Source organism: Rhinatrema bivittatum, chromosome 3, assembly GCF_901001135.1.
Source record: "Rhinatrema bivittatum chromosome 3, aRhiBiv1.1, whole genome shotgun sequence".
NCBI classification, from domain to species: domain Eukaryota; kingdom Metazoa; phylum Chordata; class Amphibia; order Gymnophiona; family Rhinatrematidae; genus Rhinatrema; species Rhinatrema bivittatum.
The window spans coordinates 573,895,480-573,916,831 of record NC_042617.1 but is presented as its reverse complement, the minus strand read 5'-3'; the positions used below and the strand labels follow the sequence as shown (position 1 = coordinate 573,916,831).

The window sequence follows — 21,352 nt, the reverse complement described above, 5'->3', positions numbered from 1 at the left end:
CGTGTGTTAAGAGAGAGAAGAAAGTTGTGCATATTAGAGATGTGATTTGGCCGAACCTTTTGGTTTGGCCTTCGTTATCTGCCCACCATGGGAAATTTCATTTCCCGTGGTTCGGCCGATTTTTTTTTTTCGGCTATCCCGAACCAAAAAAACCCCAACCTTACTGCGTTACGGGCCTGAAAAGGAGTACCGCCATCCACGATAGTCCCAGACAGCCTGTTTCAGGCTCCCGGGGGGGGGAGAGAGAGAGAGAGAGAGAGAGAGAGAGAGAGAGAGAGAGAGAGAGAGCGCCTTACTATAGTGCCTATGCCCTACATAGGTATTTTAACCCCTATGGGAGGGCCACCTACTAACTTGGGGTGGGGATTAGGTATGAGCGTCGGGGGTTGGGGGCCACTTTCGCATTCCACATGAGACCTACGGACTGAACAGTGGTCTCTAGTGCAGATTTGCTGGCCGTTGGAGTGAGGACGCTCACTCCAAGCGGAGATTTGGCCAACATTCTCTCCACCTAGCATGTTGTTGCCCAGGTAGAGTGTCCATCAAGCTAGGTAGAGAGAACATTGCCCAAACCACTTCTTGGAGTGAGCGTCCTCACTCCGACAGCCACCAAATCTGCACTAGAGACCACTGTTCTGTCCGTAGGTCTCAGGTGGAATGCGAAAGTGGCCCCCAACCCCCGACGCTCATACCTAATCCCCACCCCAAGTTAGTAGGTGGCCCTCCCATAGGGGTTAAAATACCTATGTAGGGCATAGGCACTATAGTAAGGCGCTCTCTCTCTCTCTCTCTCTCTCTCTCTCTCTCTCTCTCTCTCTCTCTCTCTCTCTCTCTCTCTCTCTCTCTTTCTTCCCCCCCCCTGGAAACAGGCTGTCTGGGACTATCGTGCACTGCGATAAAAGACTGAAAGAATCATCGTGCACTGGGGAAACATCGCATGCGGCGCTAATGTTTTCGTGAATGGCGAAAACATCGCCGCACGCGATTTTTCCCCACTGCACGAAAGAAGCCTCATTTGCATTGGTAATGCCCCCTAATGCGTTACCAATGCGATATTGGAAAATAAGGCCCTTAGTTAATTACAATCCCCCACCCTCCCGACCCCCTCCCCCCAAAACTTGCCTAAAGTCCCTGATGGTCCAGCGGGGGTCCCGGGAGTGATCTCCCGCTCTCGGGCCGTCAGCTGCCAGTACACAAAATGGCACTGGTGATCCTTTGCCCTTACCATGTGACAGGGGCTATCGGTGCCATTGGCCGGCCTCTGTCACATGGTAGGAGCAATGGACGGCCGGCGCCATCTTAAAAAATGGCACGGGCCATCCACAAAATATGACTGCTTGCAAGATATTACTCCTATATGCCACTGTATGCTGCATGAGTATGTCCAGTCCTGGAGTCCTCTGGAAGTAGCACTTTGTCATCTGGGAACCTAAATAAACAAGCATTTCATCTCAACCAGGCAGCACCTTCAGGGAAGGGAAAAGAAAGTATAACGGTGACTTTGCACCCTTACCAAACATTTTCCATCTGCCGGAAGATTTTTTGCATTTTTGAACCCTCCATAGGTATTGACCATGCCCCTTGTCTTGGCATTGGTCAAGCTCCCCACATATAATCTGAGTGGCACATGCTCACATTGTTTGGCTGTAAGGTTTTTGCTTGGAGAAATTTGCAGTTGTGTTTTCAGTTGATCTCAATGTACCCTCAGCCTACATACAGGGATTATTCAGGGTAAATCCTATTTTTATGCCTTCACAGACCAGAAGGGGTTTTTCTCTGTAAAGAGAGATTTTTGCCTTATAGAGAGTGGGCCTGTTTTTGACCTGAGCAACCTTGACGGGAAGCTACCATTTCTGGAAGGAGCAGGATTGGGCCTGCTTGCACTGCTCTCAAGGAGAACATTTGGGCTGAATAGACTTCTTGTTAATTTTATTCCTATTTTTCCTACCAAAGTTTTGAAGCATTCCGTTCCTTTTGTGCAATTTTTGGGAGAAGGACACTGATTCAGTCTGCATGATGGACAAAGAGATTATGATCTTTAGGCGTCGTTATTCTTTTGTTTATGATGATGATTTTTGCTATCCTTGCATGGATATTCTTTGTTACAATAAACCACTTTTTATTTTAAACACCACTCCTAGATTGCAGGTGGTTTTTTTTTTTTTGTTTGTTTGTTTTTTCCCCCCTGTGTCTCCATATCTAAGACTTTCTTGCTGAAGACAGCCCATGGGTTGCTCGCATAAAAAGGTCCATATACGGGCATATCTGGGCCAGGTGTGAGCCACGCATATTTTAAACCAGCCTAATTATGTGCATATGTGCGTATGCAGGAGCAACCCAATGTGCGGGGAAAAAGGGGCAGAGTAAGAACGTGTCAGGGGTGTTCTGGGGTGGAGCCAACATTTAAGGGCATAAATATGGACTTTAAATCCCATGCACACAGTGCATGTTAGGCTATTACCTGCTCTTATTTACTTCTGCTCTTGATGAGGTGTTAGTTTGAAGAAAAATCATTTTAGGCCTTAAACGATTGGGTGAGGGGGTCTGGGTAAACTGGGGTGAGTAGAGTCTCGAGAACCATAGAGGTCTGGATGACCTAGAAATAGACTGGGCAAACTAGGGCACTAATTTGTCAAACTGGCTATTTCCTTCATGTGCGCATGTTTTAAGATCTGCTTAGCTGCGTGCTTTATAGCCAACACATTTCTAAGGAAGATAAGCGAATAATGTTTGCACACCAGGTGCACACCAGGTGCATTTTAAATAGTATGCGCACACTTGTGTGGATGATTTAAAATTCCTGGGTGTGTGCACAGGTTTTCAGGCATAGGGACCCGGCCACTGGGCCAGGCTCCTGCTTTGGGCCTGGGTCTGGGCTGAGGCCTGGCACTGGCATCCAACCTCTAAGCCAGGTCATGGCACCCAGCCTTAGGCCTAGGCTGAGGCCCAGGCATCTGGACCTGGCCACCAAACTGGACCCTGGCATCAGACCTGGGACTGGGCCAAGGCCCAGGCCTCCAGGCTACAGGATTGGGCTTGGGCGTGGGCCCGAGACCCAGGTGTCAGGACCCAGCCTTGAGTCTTGGTCCAGACCCAAGGCCCCAGTGTCGAAACCTGGCCATTGGGCCAGGAGATGGTGTCAGATTTGGTAAGTATAGAGGGCGGGCTCATCATGAAATTTCCTGGGCCTGCGGCTTTGCTCAGGTCTCAGCCTTAGGCCCCTACATCGGGTTCAGGGTCTAGGCCAAGAACCAAGGCATTGCCCTCGGGCGTAGGCTGCAGTTCCATTGTCGGGTCATGGGCTGTGCCTAGGCGAACCCCAGGCCAAGGCACAGGAGTCATGCTCGAGTGTAGGCTGGGAGCTCTGCTTTGGATCTCCGCCTACTCTCTAGGCAAGTCCTGAGCTTCGGGCCTAGGCCTATACCCGACCAGTGCCTTTAAAAAAAAAAAAAAAAAAAGGTTTTCACAACAAAACAAGATTCCAATGAAATTTCATCAGAATGTAGCTTTGTTCTGTTTTGACAACAATCCAAAATGAAATAGGAAATTGTCTCATTTCCTATTTCATTTCTTCTGAATGCCCAAACCTCTCCGGTAATAGTAGGAATCATATATCCCAACCAACATATCCAGGAAGACAGTCAAGCTACAATAAACAGTCAGGAAATAAGAGACCACAGAAGCGAGGACCTCTAAAAGGAAATTGAAAGAAATCAGTGTGTTAAAGCAATTGTCAAAACAAAGTCCATATTAAACTTCAGGTTCAAAAATCACTTTCAAACCATTATGCACTCCACACACACACAAATGGGTCAGCTCCTTTGTTGTGCTCCTTCGTGCGCAGGACAGAGGCATGCACTACCACAGGTGTACAGCTCTTCTGCCATCTAGATCTCGTAGAGGTGGTAAGCAGAACATATCAAACAGAGACATACTGTTTGACCTCTACGATATCTACTGTGCTACTTCCTCTTTCAAACACTGATTATATATATATATATATATATATATATATATATATATATTTTTTTTTTTTTTTTTTTTTTTTTTTTTTTTTAATCCTCTGCTTCAGCGAAAAAATGTGCCATTTACTATTGATGTTGATGTGCTGAATTCAAATATGACAATTAAACCAATTGTAAAAGCTTAAACATCATGGAAACAATAGTCATTTTGCATTTGTCTATTGCATAGATATTACAACTTTGGTATATGTGCACTCTTAAATTGTAAACTTAGGCCTTTTCATTTATTTATGGACTTATAATATTTTATTTGTCCTGTTTATGTAACTAATCCTTTTGCTGATTTGATATTTATAGAAATGTTATGTACTGTGGGGTGGATTTTCAAAGGGTTACGTGCATATATATATGGATAGATTTGTAGCCCTTGTTCAGTGGCTACTCAGCTCTTCTTGGCTTGTGTCTTGTATTCATTAAATGGAACATCTCTTGTCACTGTCCAGCAATAGTCTGTAAACGAATTCAGAAGGGCATGGGATAAACACTGTAGATCCCTAAAGACTAGATGTTGGAAATGAAGAAAAGGCTGCATGGTGTGGCAATCACTACCCTTAACAGAAGGCATAGGGTTACTACCCTTAACTAGTTAGACTTGATGCCTTTGACTCAACTGCAACATTGCTCTCTGCATTGATGGGCTGCGGTGATTACTGGCACCCACGGAGAGAAGGAAGTGAAAGCAGGTGTTGGAGTGCGCCCCCCGCCTCCTACCGGTGCTGAACTGAGACATCATCTAAGTGCTACAGCTTATTTAAACCAATGGGCTGTGGTGTGCAGCTGAAGCCGTGCGCTAAAGGGGTGCGCCCTTGGGGGGGAAATTTGCCTCACTGTTTCCCCTACCTCTCTATCAGGCCATTGCAATATCTGTGTGCATTAAACGGGTGCTCATTCACCTCTTCCAGGTGCCTGATTTAATATTTAGATCGGGTGCCATGGTAAAAAGGAGGTGCTAGGGGAAATCGTGTGCCCCTAGTGCCTCCTTGGCAGCGGGCGCCCGGGAAAGGTGGCTGTCAACCGGTTAGGAAAATGGACGCTCGTTAATTGAGCGTCCCTTTACCTAACCTGCCCACTGGCACACTTTTTTTTAAAATTCTCCTATTTTGATTCCTCTGACTTAATAACACAATGATACTAAGTCAGAGGAACCAAAAAAAGGAACAGAAAAGCAGTATTTTCTGCTTTTCTTTTCTTTTCTTTTTTTTGGGCTCCTCAAGAATTAATGCCTGCTCCAGGCAGGTGTTAGTTTTTGCAGATTAAAATGTGCGTGTTGGGTGCATATTTTTTTTGAATTGGGGGAGAATAACTAATAGCCTCATCAACATGCATTTGCATGTGATGAGCGCTATTAAGTTTGCGGGGGGTTGGATGCGCGTTTTGGATATGCTAATCCCCTTCTAGCATAAAGGGTTGTGGACGTGCATCTAACCATGGGTCAAACAGTGCGCTCAGCTGAGCACGCTGTATTGCATCAGTCTGTATATGGGGAAAAGAGGAAAGGCAAGATGTACATCATTCCCACTGCTAGTGGTCCAGTGGGAGTGATGTACGACTAATTCTGGTATCTACCCCAACAGGGGCGAATGAGGGAGCTTCGAGTTCTTTAGGAGTCTTCTTAAGCCCCATGGTGAGTCTACCTCCTCCACAGCCTCTGATGGTGGAAGGGGCAATAATAACGCCCAGTCATTCTGGGAATGAACTTGCTCCTTTTGTTTCAAAAGCAACAAGTAATTTGGACTCTGCTGGATTGGTTGTGCCTTCTGTTTCCATCTGTCAAAACCAGCTGGAGCGTGAGATTTCTCCAGTTGTAATATCTTCAACGTCAAGGGTGAGTGGCCCTTGTCTTTCTCCTCTTGTGATAAGGCTGACTCTAAAGAAAGCGTTCCATTACTGGCTGCTTGGCTTCCTAATGATAAACCTGAGCTTGGGTGAAGAACCACGAGACATTGCTCTGATTGCTATCTGGAGACTGGTCAGTAGAGTAGAGAAAGTTATGTTATCTACTGTGTCTCAGCTCAGTGGAATAACAGAAGATACTACATGTAAATTGCAAGAGCATGAAGCGAGATTGGATTCAGTTGATAACTCAATTGCTACTATGGCTTCTCAAATATTTTCCTTACAAGTCATTGGGGGGGGGGGGGCGGAGTGTGGCTCAAATTAAAGATAATTTGCAATTGCATGATCAATTAGAGTCCTTGGAAATCAGATTAGGGGGAAGAATCTCAGGCTCTTGAATTTTCCAGGCTCTGGTTTGCTATCAGCCTATGAATCATTTAAAAAAAAATATCTAATTGAAATACTACTTTTTCCTGAAGATAAAATACCTATTTTGTCAAAAATTGTATCTAAATATAGGATACTTAGTGCCCCTTTGGGAGGGGGGTTAGATACTATGGTGATGGAGAGCCCTCCATTATCAGATGTTTCAGAGTCATCTACAGATACTGTTCCTCTTAGATCAACGTTATTAGTTTCATTTTCCTCCCAGCAAGACAGGGATGCAATTTTTCAGAAGGCTTTTAAAAATAAGAATATATTTGCTTTTGTGATTATAGAGTTCAGGTTTTTCCTGATGTACCTTGCATTACCCAGCTTCATAGGAAACAGTTTTTGCAACTTAGACAGAAGGTCTTAGACCCGGGTGCCACTTTCTCAAATATCCATGTAAGTGTTTGATTAGTTCTCATAAGAAACATGTTGTGTTTGTGGATCCATCTCATCAGAGATAAATCTGTGGTGTAATGAAATATACAGATAGTCAATAGTATAATGCTCTCCTATCCCTTATAAGAATTTTCTTTCCTTTTTATTTTGAAGTTCCCTAAATAAAGTGAACTAGATGAAGTATATGGACATGATTTATTGTGTATTCTTGATTATTTTGCCTGTGACTTTTTTTTTTTTTTCCTTATGTAAATGAAAAGCTTAATAAAAAAAAATTAAAAAGAAAAAAAAAGAAACTTGCTGGGCAGACTGGATGGACTATAGGGTCATTTTGTGCTGTCATTACTAAGTTACTTTTCAGTTCATTGCACAATCAAGCAATGATATCTGTTCCAAATCAGGACTGGTTAACTTGGCATATCTGTTTAGGCTTCAAAGTCTTCCCAAGCTACCATAAAATAGTCACATTTCATTGCACATAGACAATGCCTTTGGGACTCAGACTATTCAGTTGTTTGCTATAACCAAATGTTTTTTCAAAGCTATCAACTATACTTACAACACCTACTTAGTGGAGACGTTGCAGAAGAAAACATGACCAGAGAGTAGGGGGTCAACAATGACCATACATTCTTCATATAAGGAATGGACATGACTCTCAAAGAGCATACCAGGCCACATAATTTATTGGCCCTTCTATGCAATCCATGGTTTGTCATCTTTGAGCTAAATAAGTTCAGGTAAAAAGTTGGCAACAAAGAATCTAACATTATTTACTTGGCATCTGACAGAACTAGAGGTGTCTACCACAAGACCCCCACTGATAACCACTCCATCCAAGGACTGCAGCAATTACTGTTTCAGGGGTGTCAAGCCCTCCCTATGTGAGACAGAGAGTTGTAGGTTGCCTACATCCTTCCTCTTGGCCTCGTTCTTCAGTGCCTGCCACTTTTTTTCAGGTCCTGCACCTCCCTGTTTCCACAGTGGACAGCATTTACCTGCCTGGTGATGGCCTTGCCAGTTTCTTAGCTCATTACAGACACTGTCTGCCTTAAATATAGTAGCTTGGGGCCTAGCGATCTCAGCCACCACCATTTCTGCAGCCATGAAATTGAATTTTCTCTGACATCTTGCCCTTGCCACTATTGTAGTCACCTCAGAGAAACAGGTTAGCATTTAGGTGGGTAAGTTTTAAATATGAGTGGTTATGTTGATGTTAATGAGGAAACGAACAGTACAATGTTAATCACTTAAGTGGATAAGTTTTAGCTAGTAAAAAAAAACAAAAAAATCTGGTTACTGGCTAAATTATTTAATCGATTATATTCAAAACCTTTCTAGAAAAAGTATTTTTAGCAGGCAGCAGCTAACATTTGAGTTTTGATTTACAGATATCCCGTTTGTCGTAGGACCTTATGATTCTTAAGTGGCTAGATTACATGTAGTTAAGTAAACTAGTAAGCTGCATTACTGAGAAATGTGAGAGCTCTGCTCATTAGTCTGTGAATTCCTTTAGGTGTGATCAAGCTTTCAGGTGCAGGTGCTCAGGTGATAACAGACTGAAGGCAATATGCAAGATTAAGGTGACAGCCTTCTGTCTTGGAGAGGCTTATTCCACCTCAAAGACCAGGTGTGATCCGTGGTCAAACCTGATTCCTCTTAGGCATGAGATTGAGCCTTAGATGAGAAAAGGAAAATATATGATGCAAGGGCGATAGCTTATGCTATGGATCTCCTCCATAGCTTATGCTATGGAGGAGATCCATAGCATAAGCTTCTGCAGCGGCTTTGATAAGAATGTCATATGCCTTTTCCACTGTTACCAGTGAGGTCAAAAATGCAAAATGTGGTAAACTCTTTACTGACATCTTGTTTCTGCATCTCTCTTCAGATCATGTGGATGATTCCTGCTCCTTGTTCACTGGTAAGTATGGGGAAGACCTTTTAGATATTACATTGATGAGTGCACATGCTAATTGTTTCATTAGTATTTAGGGATGCAGTCTCTCTGTAGCCTTTTAGATTCTCAGGCCTTACAGTCTGTTATATCTCTCCTTCCACAAATCCTTCTGACCTTTCTGGACTTGTAACTACACTTGCTGGTTCTTTGTTCTCATCATTCTTTTGGGTTAGTAGATGACAGCAGACTATCTGTCCTTGGCTTTACTGGTCCTGGTGTTGCTAGCATTTTTATGACTGCCTTTTCCCAAAGATTTAGCAAAGACAACCTGACCTAAAACTCTGTGCATGCAATGTAGCACGAACCAGACTGAAAACACTGTCTCAACTGGCCTGTAGCCATCTGCTAGGCCTATATTGTTGCATTTTGGACCATTGAGATAGGCCATGGATAGGACCTGTTGGCTGCACACAGGAGTTCTCACTCCTCATGGATCTGAATGGCAGGTCTCTTACAGTAATGGGTTACCTTGTCTTTGATTCCATACAATATGCCCACCTTTTATGTGCAAAATCTGGGGCCTGTCCAAAGTCTGCAGATATGAAACAACTCTACTTTGCAGAGCTTAGTCAGTGGTTGGAACCAAATGATGGCTTGATATAGTAAGAAGTCTTCTACCACTCAAAAATCAGTATATGTTTTACAGTTCAAGCCCTACATGGATGCTTTTTAAAGTTTCACTTCTTTTTGTATACAAGAATTACTTGTGTGACTAAGTCTACTATTTAGTTAGTTTAACAACTCTACCACATATAGGTAAGTCAATATTATTATTCCCCAGTCCCCGACCACCACCACCACACACGCAAAAAAAAAAAGTGATTTTTGCATAGATTTTGCATGTCAGGTTTTTCATTTTTTCCTACCTCTTGATTTTGGAATATACTACACTATTACTGCAGTTTGAGAGTATAAATGTTTTGTGTACAGCTTTTCACACCACATGCTTTCCTGCATGTTACTTCAAGCCAGATTTTGAGTCATATCCTGAACACAATCCCATTGATGGCCTCCGGTATCCAGAAAAATATTGTGACATCTTGTACTCAAATCTACAGCAATAGAAAGAAAACACCAGCCAACATGGAAAGCTGATCATCCCAGTTCACAATTGCTTTATAGCCTTTTGTTTGTAGGTTATTCTACTTTGTACAGCTTTGCGGAAACTGTTATTCTTTGGCTTTCGATTTCAATCATGAGTACCTCTTGTCCATCCTCTGCCATTCTGGCTATGGAACCTTTCTAACCTACACAGTGTTTCTGATGTCCTCCTGCCTACACCTTGAAATCTTTCACCCCACACCTCAACCCACCATCACTCTCACACTTCCAAACCTCTCACACACACACACATGCACCCCAATACCAACTACAACTACCCTCCCAAAAAACACAAACCATACACCCTAACATTACCAACTCTCACCTCCCCAACATACTCAATCCCCCTTCACCTATCATTTTCACACATCATCACCACCACCCACTCTACACCCCCACATACTACCACCTACACCACTTCTATTCACATACACAGCCCTGTACCCCCAAATCTTCACAGACGCATCCAACTCACCCCTATTGCTCACTCCCTGACACACGCACACACCTGCAATCCAGCCTCACATTCCAGTGCACTTCAGCTCCCCCAATCCATACACACAAATTGGAAGAAGAGGAAGTGAGCCCCACCAATCACTTCCTGATGCCCACACTTCCTCCACCCCCATATCACTCACACCAAGAGGTGGGTGGGGAGAGTACAGAATGGGTCAAAATGGAGAGTTCAATTAAGGGAGGGGACAAAGTAGATAATTTGAGGGGGGGAATGTACTGTACATACACCCACACTCACATGCCCACACCATTCAATATGCCCCATAAGACATACACCAACCTCCTAAAACATGTACACGCCCCCAAACACACACACCGGGGTGGGGGGAATGGGGTGGAGAGTGCAAGGTGGAAAAAACACACTCCAACATCCCCAACAAATCCCCCCTCACACTCACTTTCCCACAAAACACACACACATCCACACACACACACAGTGGTAGCAAGGAAGGGCAGAATAGGAAGGGGGACAGAGAGTGCAGAGGGGGAAGGAATGTGCACACACACACATGCGAGGGAAGGGTGAAGATGGGATGAGTTTCCCAGGCACACACATGCCCAATGCATACAACCCGAACACCTCCTGATACCACTTGCACATTCCCCTCACCATCCTAACGTGTGTAGGGAGGAGAGGGGTTGGGGCAGGGGAGGATATATGCATATATCATAAAAAAAAAAAAAAATGTGAGAGGGTCTGGCACCTGAGTGAGCGACGTACCAGCTTCTCAGTAGGGTTCAAGAAGGTTTGAGGCCAAACAGGTGGTGTAGTGGACCCGGACCCAGAGGCAGAGAGGGTGTAATGTTCTGATCTGGAATGGGATCTCACTTTAGGATAATCTCCTCCTTGATCCCCTCTGACCCCTCATCCGAGTGATAGCAAGAGTTTTCTCCGCTGTCTCTGGCTTTCACCTTTCTGAAGATTCTTTGATCGATTGTCTCTTCACCAATTGAGGGATCTCCAGACTCTACACCCATCCGTGATTCCGGTAGATCCCCTGATTGGTTCCTCTGGAGGAGAAATACCTCGCCATCTTGGGCCTTTCCTCATGAGACGAACCCATACCTAGGTGTGTTCCTTCCAACTCCTCCCACCAAACCCTAAATGCAGCATTTTATATTGAAGGATCATTTCCTCTATAGGGCTCAACCCATCTTTCTTAAAGGAGAACGTATTCCATTAGGATCTGTTAACCACTCTTTCTATGTTCTGCTCCGTACACATGCAAAGTGAATTTCTATTACCACACATGATGCCATCTAGTGGCCGTTTACGATACTCAGGAAATTAGCAGTAACCAAACCCCAGGTTTCCTGCAGCAGAATTCTTTCAAAATTCTATGCCAAGAGTTAGAATTTTAAAAAATCTGCTATAGAATTTGCTATGGCAAATTTGCATAATTTTTCAGTTTCACACCTCTGTGCAACAAACGTCAATGCTTTTTATTGAAAATCACTCAGGGGCAGATTTTAAAACTTGCACGAGCGGGGTATATTTGTGCGCGCTACCCGGCACAGCCGCGCGCATGTTATAAAATCCGGGGTCGGCGCATGCTTTTAGCTGGATTGAGTGAGAGCAATTTTCAGAAAATTTACATAGCTACATTCCTATTTATATTCTTATCAAATGAGTCAGATAAATTACTAGCATTCAAGTAATCTTTAATATTCTAGCAGCTAGACATTTTTTTCCCTTGTATTGGAACACAGGGACAGTGTTTTGATGGCACCATTGTTGGCATGAATTGCATAATGATTTTTTTTTTACATCTTCTAAAGGGGAAGTAGTGATTATACTAAGAATTTTCTTCTTAAGTTTGTTACCACAAATGAGATGACATATGTGAGCCTGGCCGCGCACGTAACTCCCTTTTTTTTACGGGCGCTGGCTATTTAAAATTGGGTCGATTGTCTGAAAGTTTATACACATTTTTGTAAAATCCAAAATTATGTGGCTAATTTGAAACCACTCCTCAGCTCTGTCCTGAGGAAGATCTCCACTCACTTTGGGAAAACCTACATGTGAACAGGGATGGGGCGGGGCAGAGCTGGAGGCTCCCGGTACAGTGGCCATTTGCCGTTGTGCCAGGGGATCGTGCGCCGGCAGGTGCAAATTACACCAGCTCAGGAGCCGGCATAAGTTCTAAACCAAAAACAAAAAAGGTAGGGCCTTTTAAGGGGGTGGGGGAGGAGAGGGGAAGAGGGAGGGAGGGGTAGGTAGGGGGGTAGGAAAGTTCCCTCCCAGTCCGCTCCTTAATTGGAGCGGACTGGGAGGGAACCGGGGGAGGGCCAATCTTGTTGCCATGCGTAAATTGCATTTTTCAACACCCCCCCCCCCCCCCCCCCCCGCGCACGCTGCACTCGATTTTATAACATGCACGCGTATGTTTTTATGTTTTTAAAATCGACCCCAGTGTATACAGATAATTTGGCAGTGGTAAATGTGTGCAGGTAGATTTGCTCGGACAATTTTCAGAGCAGGCTTATGGGAGTTAGAGAACTTTGAAAATTAGGGGGGATTACAATATATGTACTCCAATTTGAATCACAATAGTTTTCCAAAGTCCTAATCTTACATCATTATTACTCTGAGATGATTTCAATCTGTATTAGGGATGTCAAGAAAAAATTTTCATTAAGTCATTATTGGTTGTTTGCATTTCCCATTGATTTTAATAGAAATGACACAAAGATCATGCTTTCTTTACCTATAAAAATTGTGGTTTTTTCCATTCAATTTTTATGAAACCTGAAGGCATTGAAGGTTCTTCCCTATAGATCACTGTCTGTGCTGAGTGAGAGGGGGTGCAAATGGCAGAGAGAGCATTAAGGAGGCTGGCATGATACCTATGGCTACCTATGGCTACCTATGGATACCTATGGCTACCTATGAGCCAAAGCAGCATCAGCAGAGGCATCAGTGCCCCAAAGCACTGAGAAAGGGGCAGGGCAGCAGGAACAATGAGAGAACACCCCAAGGCATGGAGCGAGAGGCAGAGGTATCAACACCCCCCAAGGCATGGAGTGCGAGGCAGAGGTATCAACACCCCAAGGCATGGAGCGCGAGGCAGAGGTATCAACACCCCCCCAAGGCATGGAGTGCGAGGCAGAGGTATCAACACCCCCCCCAAGGCATGGAGTGCGAGGCAGAGGTATCAACACCCCCCCAAGGCATGGAGCGCGAGGCAGAGGTATCAACACCCCCCAAGGCATGGAGTGCAAGGCAGAGGTATCAACACCCCCCAAGGCATGGAGTGCGAGGCAGAGGTATCAACACCCCCCCAAGGCATGGAGCGAGAGGCAGAGGTATCAACACCCCCCAAGGCATGGAGTGAGAGGCAGAGGTATCAACACCCCCCAAGGCATGGAGTGCGAGGCAGAGGTATCAACACCCCCCAAGGCATACAGTGCGCGAGGCAGAGGTATCAACACCCCCCAAGGCATGGAGTGAGAAGCAGAGGTATCAACACTCCCCAAGGCATGGAGTGAGAGGCAGAGGTATAAACCCCCCCATAGCATGGAGTGCGAGGCAGAGGTATAAACCCCCCCATAGCATGGAGTGCGAGGCAGAGGTATCAACACCCCCCAAGGCATGGAGTGCGAGGCAGAGGTATCAACACCCCCCAAGGCATGGAGTGCGAGGCAGAGGTATCAACACCCCCCAAGGCATACAGTGCGCGAGGCAGAGGTATCAACACCCCCCAAGGCATGGAGTGAGAGGCAGAGGTATCAACACCCCCCCCAAGGCATACAGTGCGCGAGGCAGAGGTATCAACACCCCCCCCAAGGCATACAGTGCGCGAGGCAGAGGTATCAACACCCCCCAAGGTATACAGTGCGCGAGGCAGAGGTATCAACACCCCCCCCCAAGGCATACAGTGCGCGAGGCAGAGGTATCAACACCCCCCAAGGTATACAGTGCGCGAGGCAGAGGTATCAACACCCCCCAAGGCATGGAGTGCGAGGCAGAGGTATCAACACCCCCCAAGGCATGGAGTGCGAGGCAGAGGTATCAACACCCCAAGGCATGGAGTGCGAGGCAGAGGTATCAACACCCCAAGGCATGGAGTGCGAGGCAGAGGTATCAACACCCCCCAAGGCATGGAGTGCGAGGCAGAGGTATCAACACCCCCCAAGGCATGGAGTGAGAGGCAGAGGTATCAACACCCCCCAAGGCATGGAGTGAGAGGCAGAGGTATCAACACCCCCCAAGGCATGGAGTGAGAGGCAGAGGTATCAACACCCCCCAAGGCATGGAGTGCGAGGCAGAGGTATCAACACCCCAAGGCAATGGAGTGCGAGGCAGAGGTATCAACACCCCAAGGCATGGAATGCGAGGCAGAGGTATCAACACCCCAAGGCATGGAATGCGAGGCAGAGGTATCAACACCCCAAGGCAATGGAGTGAGAGGCAGAGGTATCAACACCCCAAGGCATGGAGTGAGAGGCAGAGGTATCAACACCCCCCAAGGCATGGAATTCGAGGCAGAGGTATCAACACCCCCCAAGGCATTCAGGTGCAAAATACGTGGACGTTGATGTTCAATGGGGGTGAACTCTCAAAGGTATGAGCATGGATATTAAGTGAAAGAGAGATGGAACAAAAAGGGAAAAGGTACCATATGCTCAGTCACCCTGCCATTCACATGCTGATTCAGGGAAACCCAGGAGAGGAAGGTAGATCTTAAAGACCAATTGTTCCACCAACAATACTAAAGCAGAGCTTGCTCTTTAAATCTGTGCATTCCTCCCAAGTTCCTAGAGGAAAACTTATATATTGTCTGTGTCTCAGATTTAAACAAAAAAAAAGGCCAGGGTTGGCAGGTTCAAGCTTACTAATGATTAGTCCTGGCTCCTGCTTATCCCAGTAGACTCAGTTAAAATAATAAAAAAAAATAAAATAAAAATTCCACAAACCAGTAACCACAGCTCCAATGAAAGTGAAAAAACTGACTTTATAATATATCATTAGATTTTGTGCCATTTCGGGTGGTAAAACAACACAAAAAAAGCATATGTAATGGAGGTTCTCCTGTCATTTTAAAGTGACAGCATTTATAAGGAAGAAACGCATTGCTTTTACTCCATGTCCTCCTGCAACAGTGGAATCAGTTCAAGTCTTGTAAGGTACTGTCGAAGAGGCAGTAATCCTGTCGTCAGCATGAGGCACATATTTTGAGAAAGATGAAGTCTCGCATCATGCAGAAGGGACTGTAATGAATGTTGGAAATGACTGTGCTTCAACTTCAAAATCCCTAAAGTCTGTTCTTCTGATAAAAACCACATTTTGCGTGAAGAATGACTACTTACTTATCAGAAATGTTCATCATGGCTATTTTTGCAGGTTTAGGTTTCTTTGATTAACCTGCAGTGAAAGAATGTGACCAGTTTCTGTCCATTCTGTCTTTTCAGGAATAAAAGGATATCAAAAATTACTCCCCTGTAAAAGCATTAGAGCATGAATGGGAAGTTAGCTATTTTGAGGTCAATAACACTAAAGTGCACAGAATTTTGCAAATCCTGCTTCAAATGTAAAAAAGGCAATTTGTGCATCTAAATTGGGCTTAGGTGCACAATTTTCCATTTTTATGTGTGAAGCGGATTTTGCAAGGTCCATATTCTAAAGCATTTATCTGACCAACTCAGAAGTTACCTGGCTAAATGAATATTTGGGCACATATCCAGGTAAAGTCTAGCCCGCTAATGTTAGGAAACTGGAGTTTAGCTGGCTAAGTTAGGGGCATTCCAGGGGCATAACTGGGAGGAGTTGAGTTAGCCAGTCAAATTAACTGGTAACTCCAATATTCAGAGTTAAACAGATGACTTACCTGTCCTAAAGTTAGCTGGCTATATTCAGTAGTGGGGCTGCACTGTTGAATATCCCTTCAAAGTTAGCCAGATAAGTTTATCTGGCTAACTTTGCTATCTGAACTGTGTCTGAATATGGACCTCTTCTAGGAAACTTATGCGCATAAGTTCAATCTTCTAAAATGTTATGCAAATTCAAAGTTAATGAGCTGCTGCAATGCAAAATCATGCAAAGCTGATTCACTGTGTTTGCAGTAACAAAAGATGCACAAAAACTGAAGACTGGTTTTAGCAAAAAAAAAAAAAAAAAAGACTACTATACCTCAAAGATGCATAGTTATCTTTTTTGCAAACTTGTCCTGAGGAAACTGCTGTGTGTGAGTTTTTTCTACCAAGGCTTATTTGCATATGAGTCCCAGTAGAAAAGTTATGCACAGAAAATTGCAAATTCTGAATGAATTTTGGCACCCTTGAGTCCATCAGTCCTGTAGTATGCTATCTAAGTAAATGTTAAGGAATCTAAATATATATTAATAATTCTATGCATTTGGGAGAAGATGGCAGCTGAGAGAATAACTTTTAAGCAGGTAACAAATATCATTTATAGGGTAATTTTCAAAAGAATAAGTACTTTACCTATATAAATAATCTCCTGGAAAATTGCACAATGTATACATGTGTAAAATTATGTGCATACATACTTTGCATACTTTGATATGCCTAGGGAAGAGGCATTCCAGATGGTGGAGTCTGGGTGGGGTTGGGTCTTACCGCAAATACTTTTTGATTTTTAAAAGTATGAATGAAATTTAACTCATCAAAACTACATGCACCACATATCAGGTGTATTTGTGAACACACAGTTTTGCTGGAATAATTTTCATTGCAGACTTATGTATATGTCCACTTTGAAAATTGGTCTAAAATATGCACATTTGTGCTGGATAACTTTGCACAATGTTAAAGTATTCCCTTACAGGCAAAAAGTAATAACACATCTCTTTTCTGTCTATTGGCTCATATCCCAGAAGTTTGAATGAGCATTCCAATAAACAAATACAGAGATTCAGACCTAAATGCACAATCATGCATCTTTACAAGACAGATACCAAAAATGTTGAATTGGTTCATTTGATTTTTCTGGTTGCATAAAGCACCCAACCTGTATCATGCTTTTTTTTTTTAATTTAGAATTTACTCTGCAAAATCCAAAACAAGTATTCAGTATAGATTACAATTATATAATCACAATTAGTTTGTACCACCCTCAGCTCTCATTCCTTATTTTGAGTATGCATGCAGTCACTTAAACCTTATTCCCAGCTTGAAATACCAGAGAAAACTTAGTCCCTGAATACCAAACATTTAAATGATGATCAGTTCAAACACTCATGGAATGAGAAGGCATCAAGAGTAGCTGCACAGAAAGAAGAGACTGTCACAGCTATGATGTATGGAAGCTATGATGTATGGAAGCTTAGTAGTCTGAAGGAGGCAACTGGAGTTGAGATAGAAGCTGCAGAATGTGGATGGTGAAAAGCAATGCTTCTGTGTAGCTTGAAATGGGAGTCAAGAGTGTTCAGAGAGCCCAGTTCTAACTGAAAGAAATTACAGGAAGCAAATTATCCCAGGCATTCCTAGCAGAGCAAAGACAAAACAAAACAGGAAAGATCCAATAAGGAGCTCAGAATCATTGAAAAGACAACCAATCAAGAGATGATATAGTATGAAGCAAAATAAGGAAACAATATACTACAAAGGCAGAACAATTTACAGACTTAAACATAAAAATAGTTCAACAAAAACTGGAGGAATATTTGATTCTTTTGAACCCTAATTGAACAGTTACAGTTCCCCAGTAGATAGATCTTCAGAATGGTAATGCATCTTACCTTTTCTTCTAGGTTTATACATGCAATCTTGACAAGACAGAACAAAAAGCAGAGATTTAAGACAACCCACTTATTTTGTATCACATGGGTTAGTCACTTTCTGTTCTCTCTCTCTGGGGTAAATTTTAAAAGAATTACGTGCTTAAGTTATGCACGTAACCCTTTCAAAACCCCCCTGCGTCCTGAGCCTATTTTGCATAGGCTCGGTGGCACGAGCAAGCCCCGGGATGCGCCTAAGTCCCGGGGCTTTGCTGGGGGGCATGTTGGGGGGCGTGTCGGGGGCGGCGTGACGTTCGGGGCATTCCGGGGGGTGTCGGCCTGGGGGCGTGTCGGGGGCGTGGCCAAAGCCTCCGAAATCGCTCCCGGGCTGGGGTATCGCGCAGCGGTGGCCGATCGGCGCGCGCGAGAGTTACACCTGCCTGGCTACGCGCATATCTTATAAAATCCGGCGTACTTTTGTATGCGCCTGGTGCGCGAACAAAAGTACGCGCGGGCGTACATTTATAAAATCTACCCCTAAGTGTATGTATATATATTTATCTTTCTCTCTCTATGTATATATGTCTATAATATGCCCTTGCAGACCACTAAAGTGTATCCTGTATGTTTAGCTCTAAGATTTATCCAGCAAAGGAAGGTTTATCTAGAGTTCAGGTGGGAATATGTCTTGGAGTCAGGCGGTGATTTGTAGGAGGTTTTCCCCTTAGGGGATGGGTTTCTGGTGTGATTATAGAAGTGCTTCTCATGAGGCACAGGGTGGAGTTTGAAGGAGACTAGAGAGAGATTGAGAGGGCAATCCTGCCTAAGGGTTCTCAAGAGACTGTGCTGAGAGATTGGCACAGGGGAGTTTTGCTGACGTTTTCCCAAGAGTTGAAGAGCTGTGCAGGACAGTCTGTGAAGAGAGCAGAGCTGGATTGTGGAAGTTTGCTGTTTGCCGAAGGAACACAGGGAGCTTTTTCTAGCCAGCCAGGGGGATAAAAACTCCAGGGTCTGAGGGGACACTATCCTGCCTGGCCCACAGTCAGAAAAGTGTAAAGAAGAGTAATGTGAAACTGTGCACCTCTGTGGGTCTGGAGGAGAATACGAGACTTTCAGGGAAAGCTGAAAAGAGAGCTTTCTCCAAAGACCTTAGGGCTTAGACAAGTGAAAGTAGTTCTAGAGTATCTTGAACTGTGTAGAGTCTGAGAGGGGATTGTTTCTTGTGATTTCCTGCCCTGTTCTATGATGGTACCTGCTATTAGCCTGGACTTTACTTTTTTGACTTTTAACAATTCCTCTCTCTGTTTTGGATCAAACTGTCTATAATGCGGGCTCCTATTTTTTCTGGTTGAGTGCAAGTCCTTCCTTGGGTCTTACAGCTTTACTGGATGGAATCTTTTGCAGTTTGGCTTTACCTGCTAAGTGGCCCATGAACTGAGCCATCTTGATGCCACCAGTCACCATACCGTGAAGGAAGGGTGAAACCCCGCCCAATACGCATGACATCATCAATCTGTGCCCACAGTTACCATAAAGACGACTGGTCTGCAGGCGGGTTTGCTGCCAAAGAGCCGTGTCCTTTTGCTGGCACCTTCACTGGTATCCTTGCTGTTGGCTGTAGTATTTATTGATCCCAGTGATATTACTTTGATCATGGAGCATATATCCTTTATGATGTCAAACTCTAGTCCTGTTTATCAAGGTCAAGGCAGGTATAACTCAAGTTATTGTCCCACACCTAAATCAGTTACCAATGTAAGGACACTGATTTATCTTTCATGTTCTGCTTACCATCATCAATATGAGTCTTTTTATGCAAATGTATCTATTGATATATTAACACGCAATCAGTGGAGAAAAAAATTGATATAATTTTTTTCCAGTTTAGTGGATGGTAACATTGATCTATTGTTCTTGACGGAAACCTGGTTATCTGAGACAGTCTTATCACTATTACACTTAATCGGCCAAAACATTATTCTTTCATGCACCAGATAAGAGAGGGCAGATGAGGCGGTAGAGTAATTATTTTCTATGAAGCTGAATTAGAATTACATCAACTGCCGATTTTCTCTCGGGCATAGTTGTGAGAGTGTTGTTTTTAAGATAGACGCTTATATATTCACCCGTTTATATTGCCCTCCGGATGCCATTTGTAAGGATCTTTTAATTATCTCTGATTTTTATACTGCTTTATTATTAATCTCCCCCAAGGTCTTGATTTTGGGTGATTTTAATTTACATTCTAGATCTCTTGGGATATTCTCTGATTATGAGTCTGTATTGGCCTCTCTTCTTTTAAAGCTATTTATTTCTTTCCCCTCATCAAGATGGCCACATTCTCAACCAGGTTTTGATTTCGGATTATCTTTTACATTTAAATGACATACCTAATTCAAAAAGTTATTCCAGTTACATGGTCTGATCATTATTTGATTACTTTCAATTTTATTTATTCTGTGGAGCATATTTAAAAAAAAGTCCAAAGGAACAAATCTCTGTCAGAGATGCTGTAAACTTGGACTTATTCCAGTCTGAATGGCAGATAGCCAAGAGCAAGCTCAATAATGATTCCATCACTCAATTAGCTGACTACTTTCACTTAATATTGCATGAGATAAATGACAAAGTTGCTCCGATCAGACAGAAAAGTCTTGTACAAGCCCATAAGAGTACCCTGGTTTGATCAGACCTTGGTCCTTAGTAATATGAAAGGAAATGGCATAAACAATGCTCTGATTCCTCTGTTTTGCAATTCTCTCAGGCTAGGAACAAATATAAGCAGCTGTTTGAGTCTGGGTGCAAAATCTCCTTTACTTCCCGACCAAAAATCCTTAAATTGTCCACATGAATTGCTTAATCTAGTAAAAGGTATCAGCAGCAGTCCAAAGGATTATGATTGCATAATTCCATTTTCTGACAAAGAATATGCTTATCTTATTGATCAAGCTGTTACTGAGCTCATGTTTTCATATTACAAGTTTATCAAGTTGGGTGAAGGATTGTGGAAATGTGCAAGATAATGTTCATCCTAACATAGTAGATGCTCCTTTACGGGATACATTCGAAGTGGTTGGCAAGTTGGAGTTGGTGAATTTTATTTCTCAAGTCAAAAACTTCTTTTGTCCTTCTGCCCTTCTTTAGTTCTGCATTCACGAAGTGACTTTTTTTTATTGACACCTTACTTTTCTTATTCAATCCTTCATTCTCTAAGGATTGTGTTACACCAGTTTTAAAAAGGGCCATTTTGCGATAGATCCTAAAATATGGAAAATCAGTTATTGATTCTCCCTCTAGTTATTGACCCATTTCGAATTTATGCACACTGGCTAAAATTTTGGGAAAATATTTTATGTTCAGTTTACTGACTTCCTGAAAAATTGTAATATCCTTCATCCACAACAGAT

At 43.5% G+C, this 21,352-nt stretch overlaps 1 protein-coding gene across 4 annotated transcripts in view; it reads left to right on the top strand.

Moving 5' to 3' along the window:
- Positions 1–21,352, top strand: part of RGS17 (regulator of G protein signaling 17) — a 188,593-nt gene that overhangs the window by 58,021 nt on the left and 109,220 nt on the right. For all 4 annotated transcript variants that reach the window (XM_029596572.1, XM_029596570.1, XM_029596571.1 and 1 more), the window contains exon 2: positions 8,581–8,613. The gene's annotated coding sequence lies outside the window, so the exon portion shown is untranslated. The remainder of the gene's footprint in view (positions 1–8,580; positions 8,614–21,352) is intronic.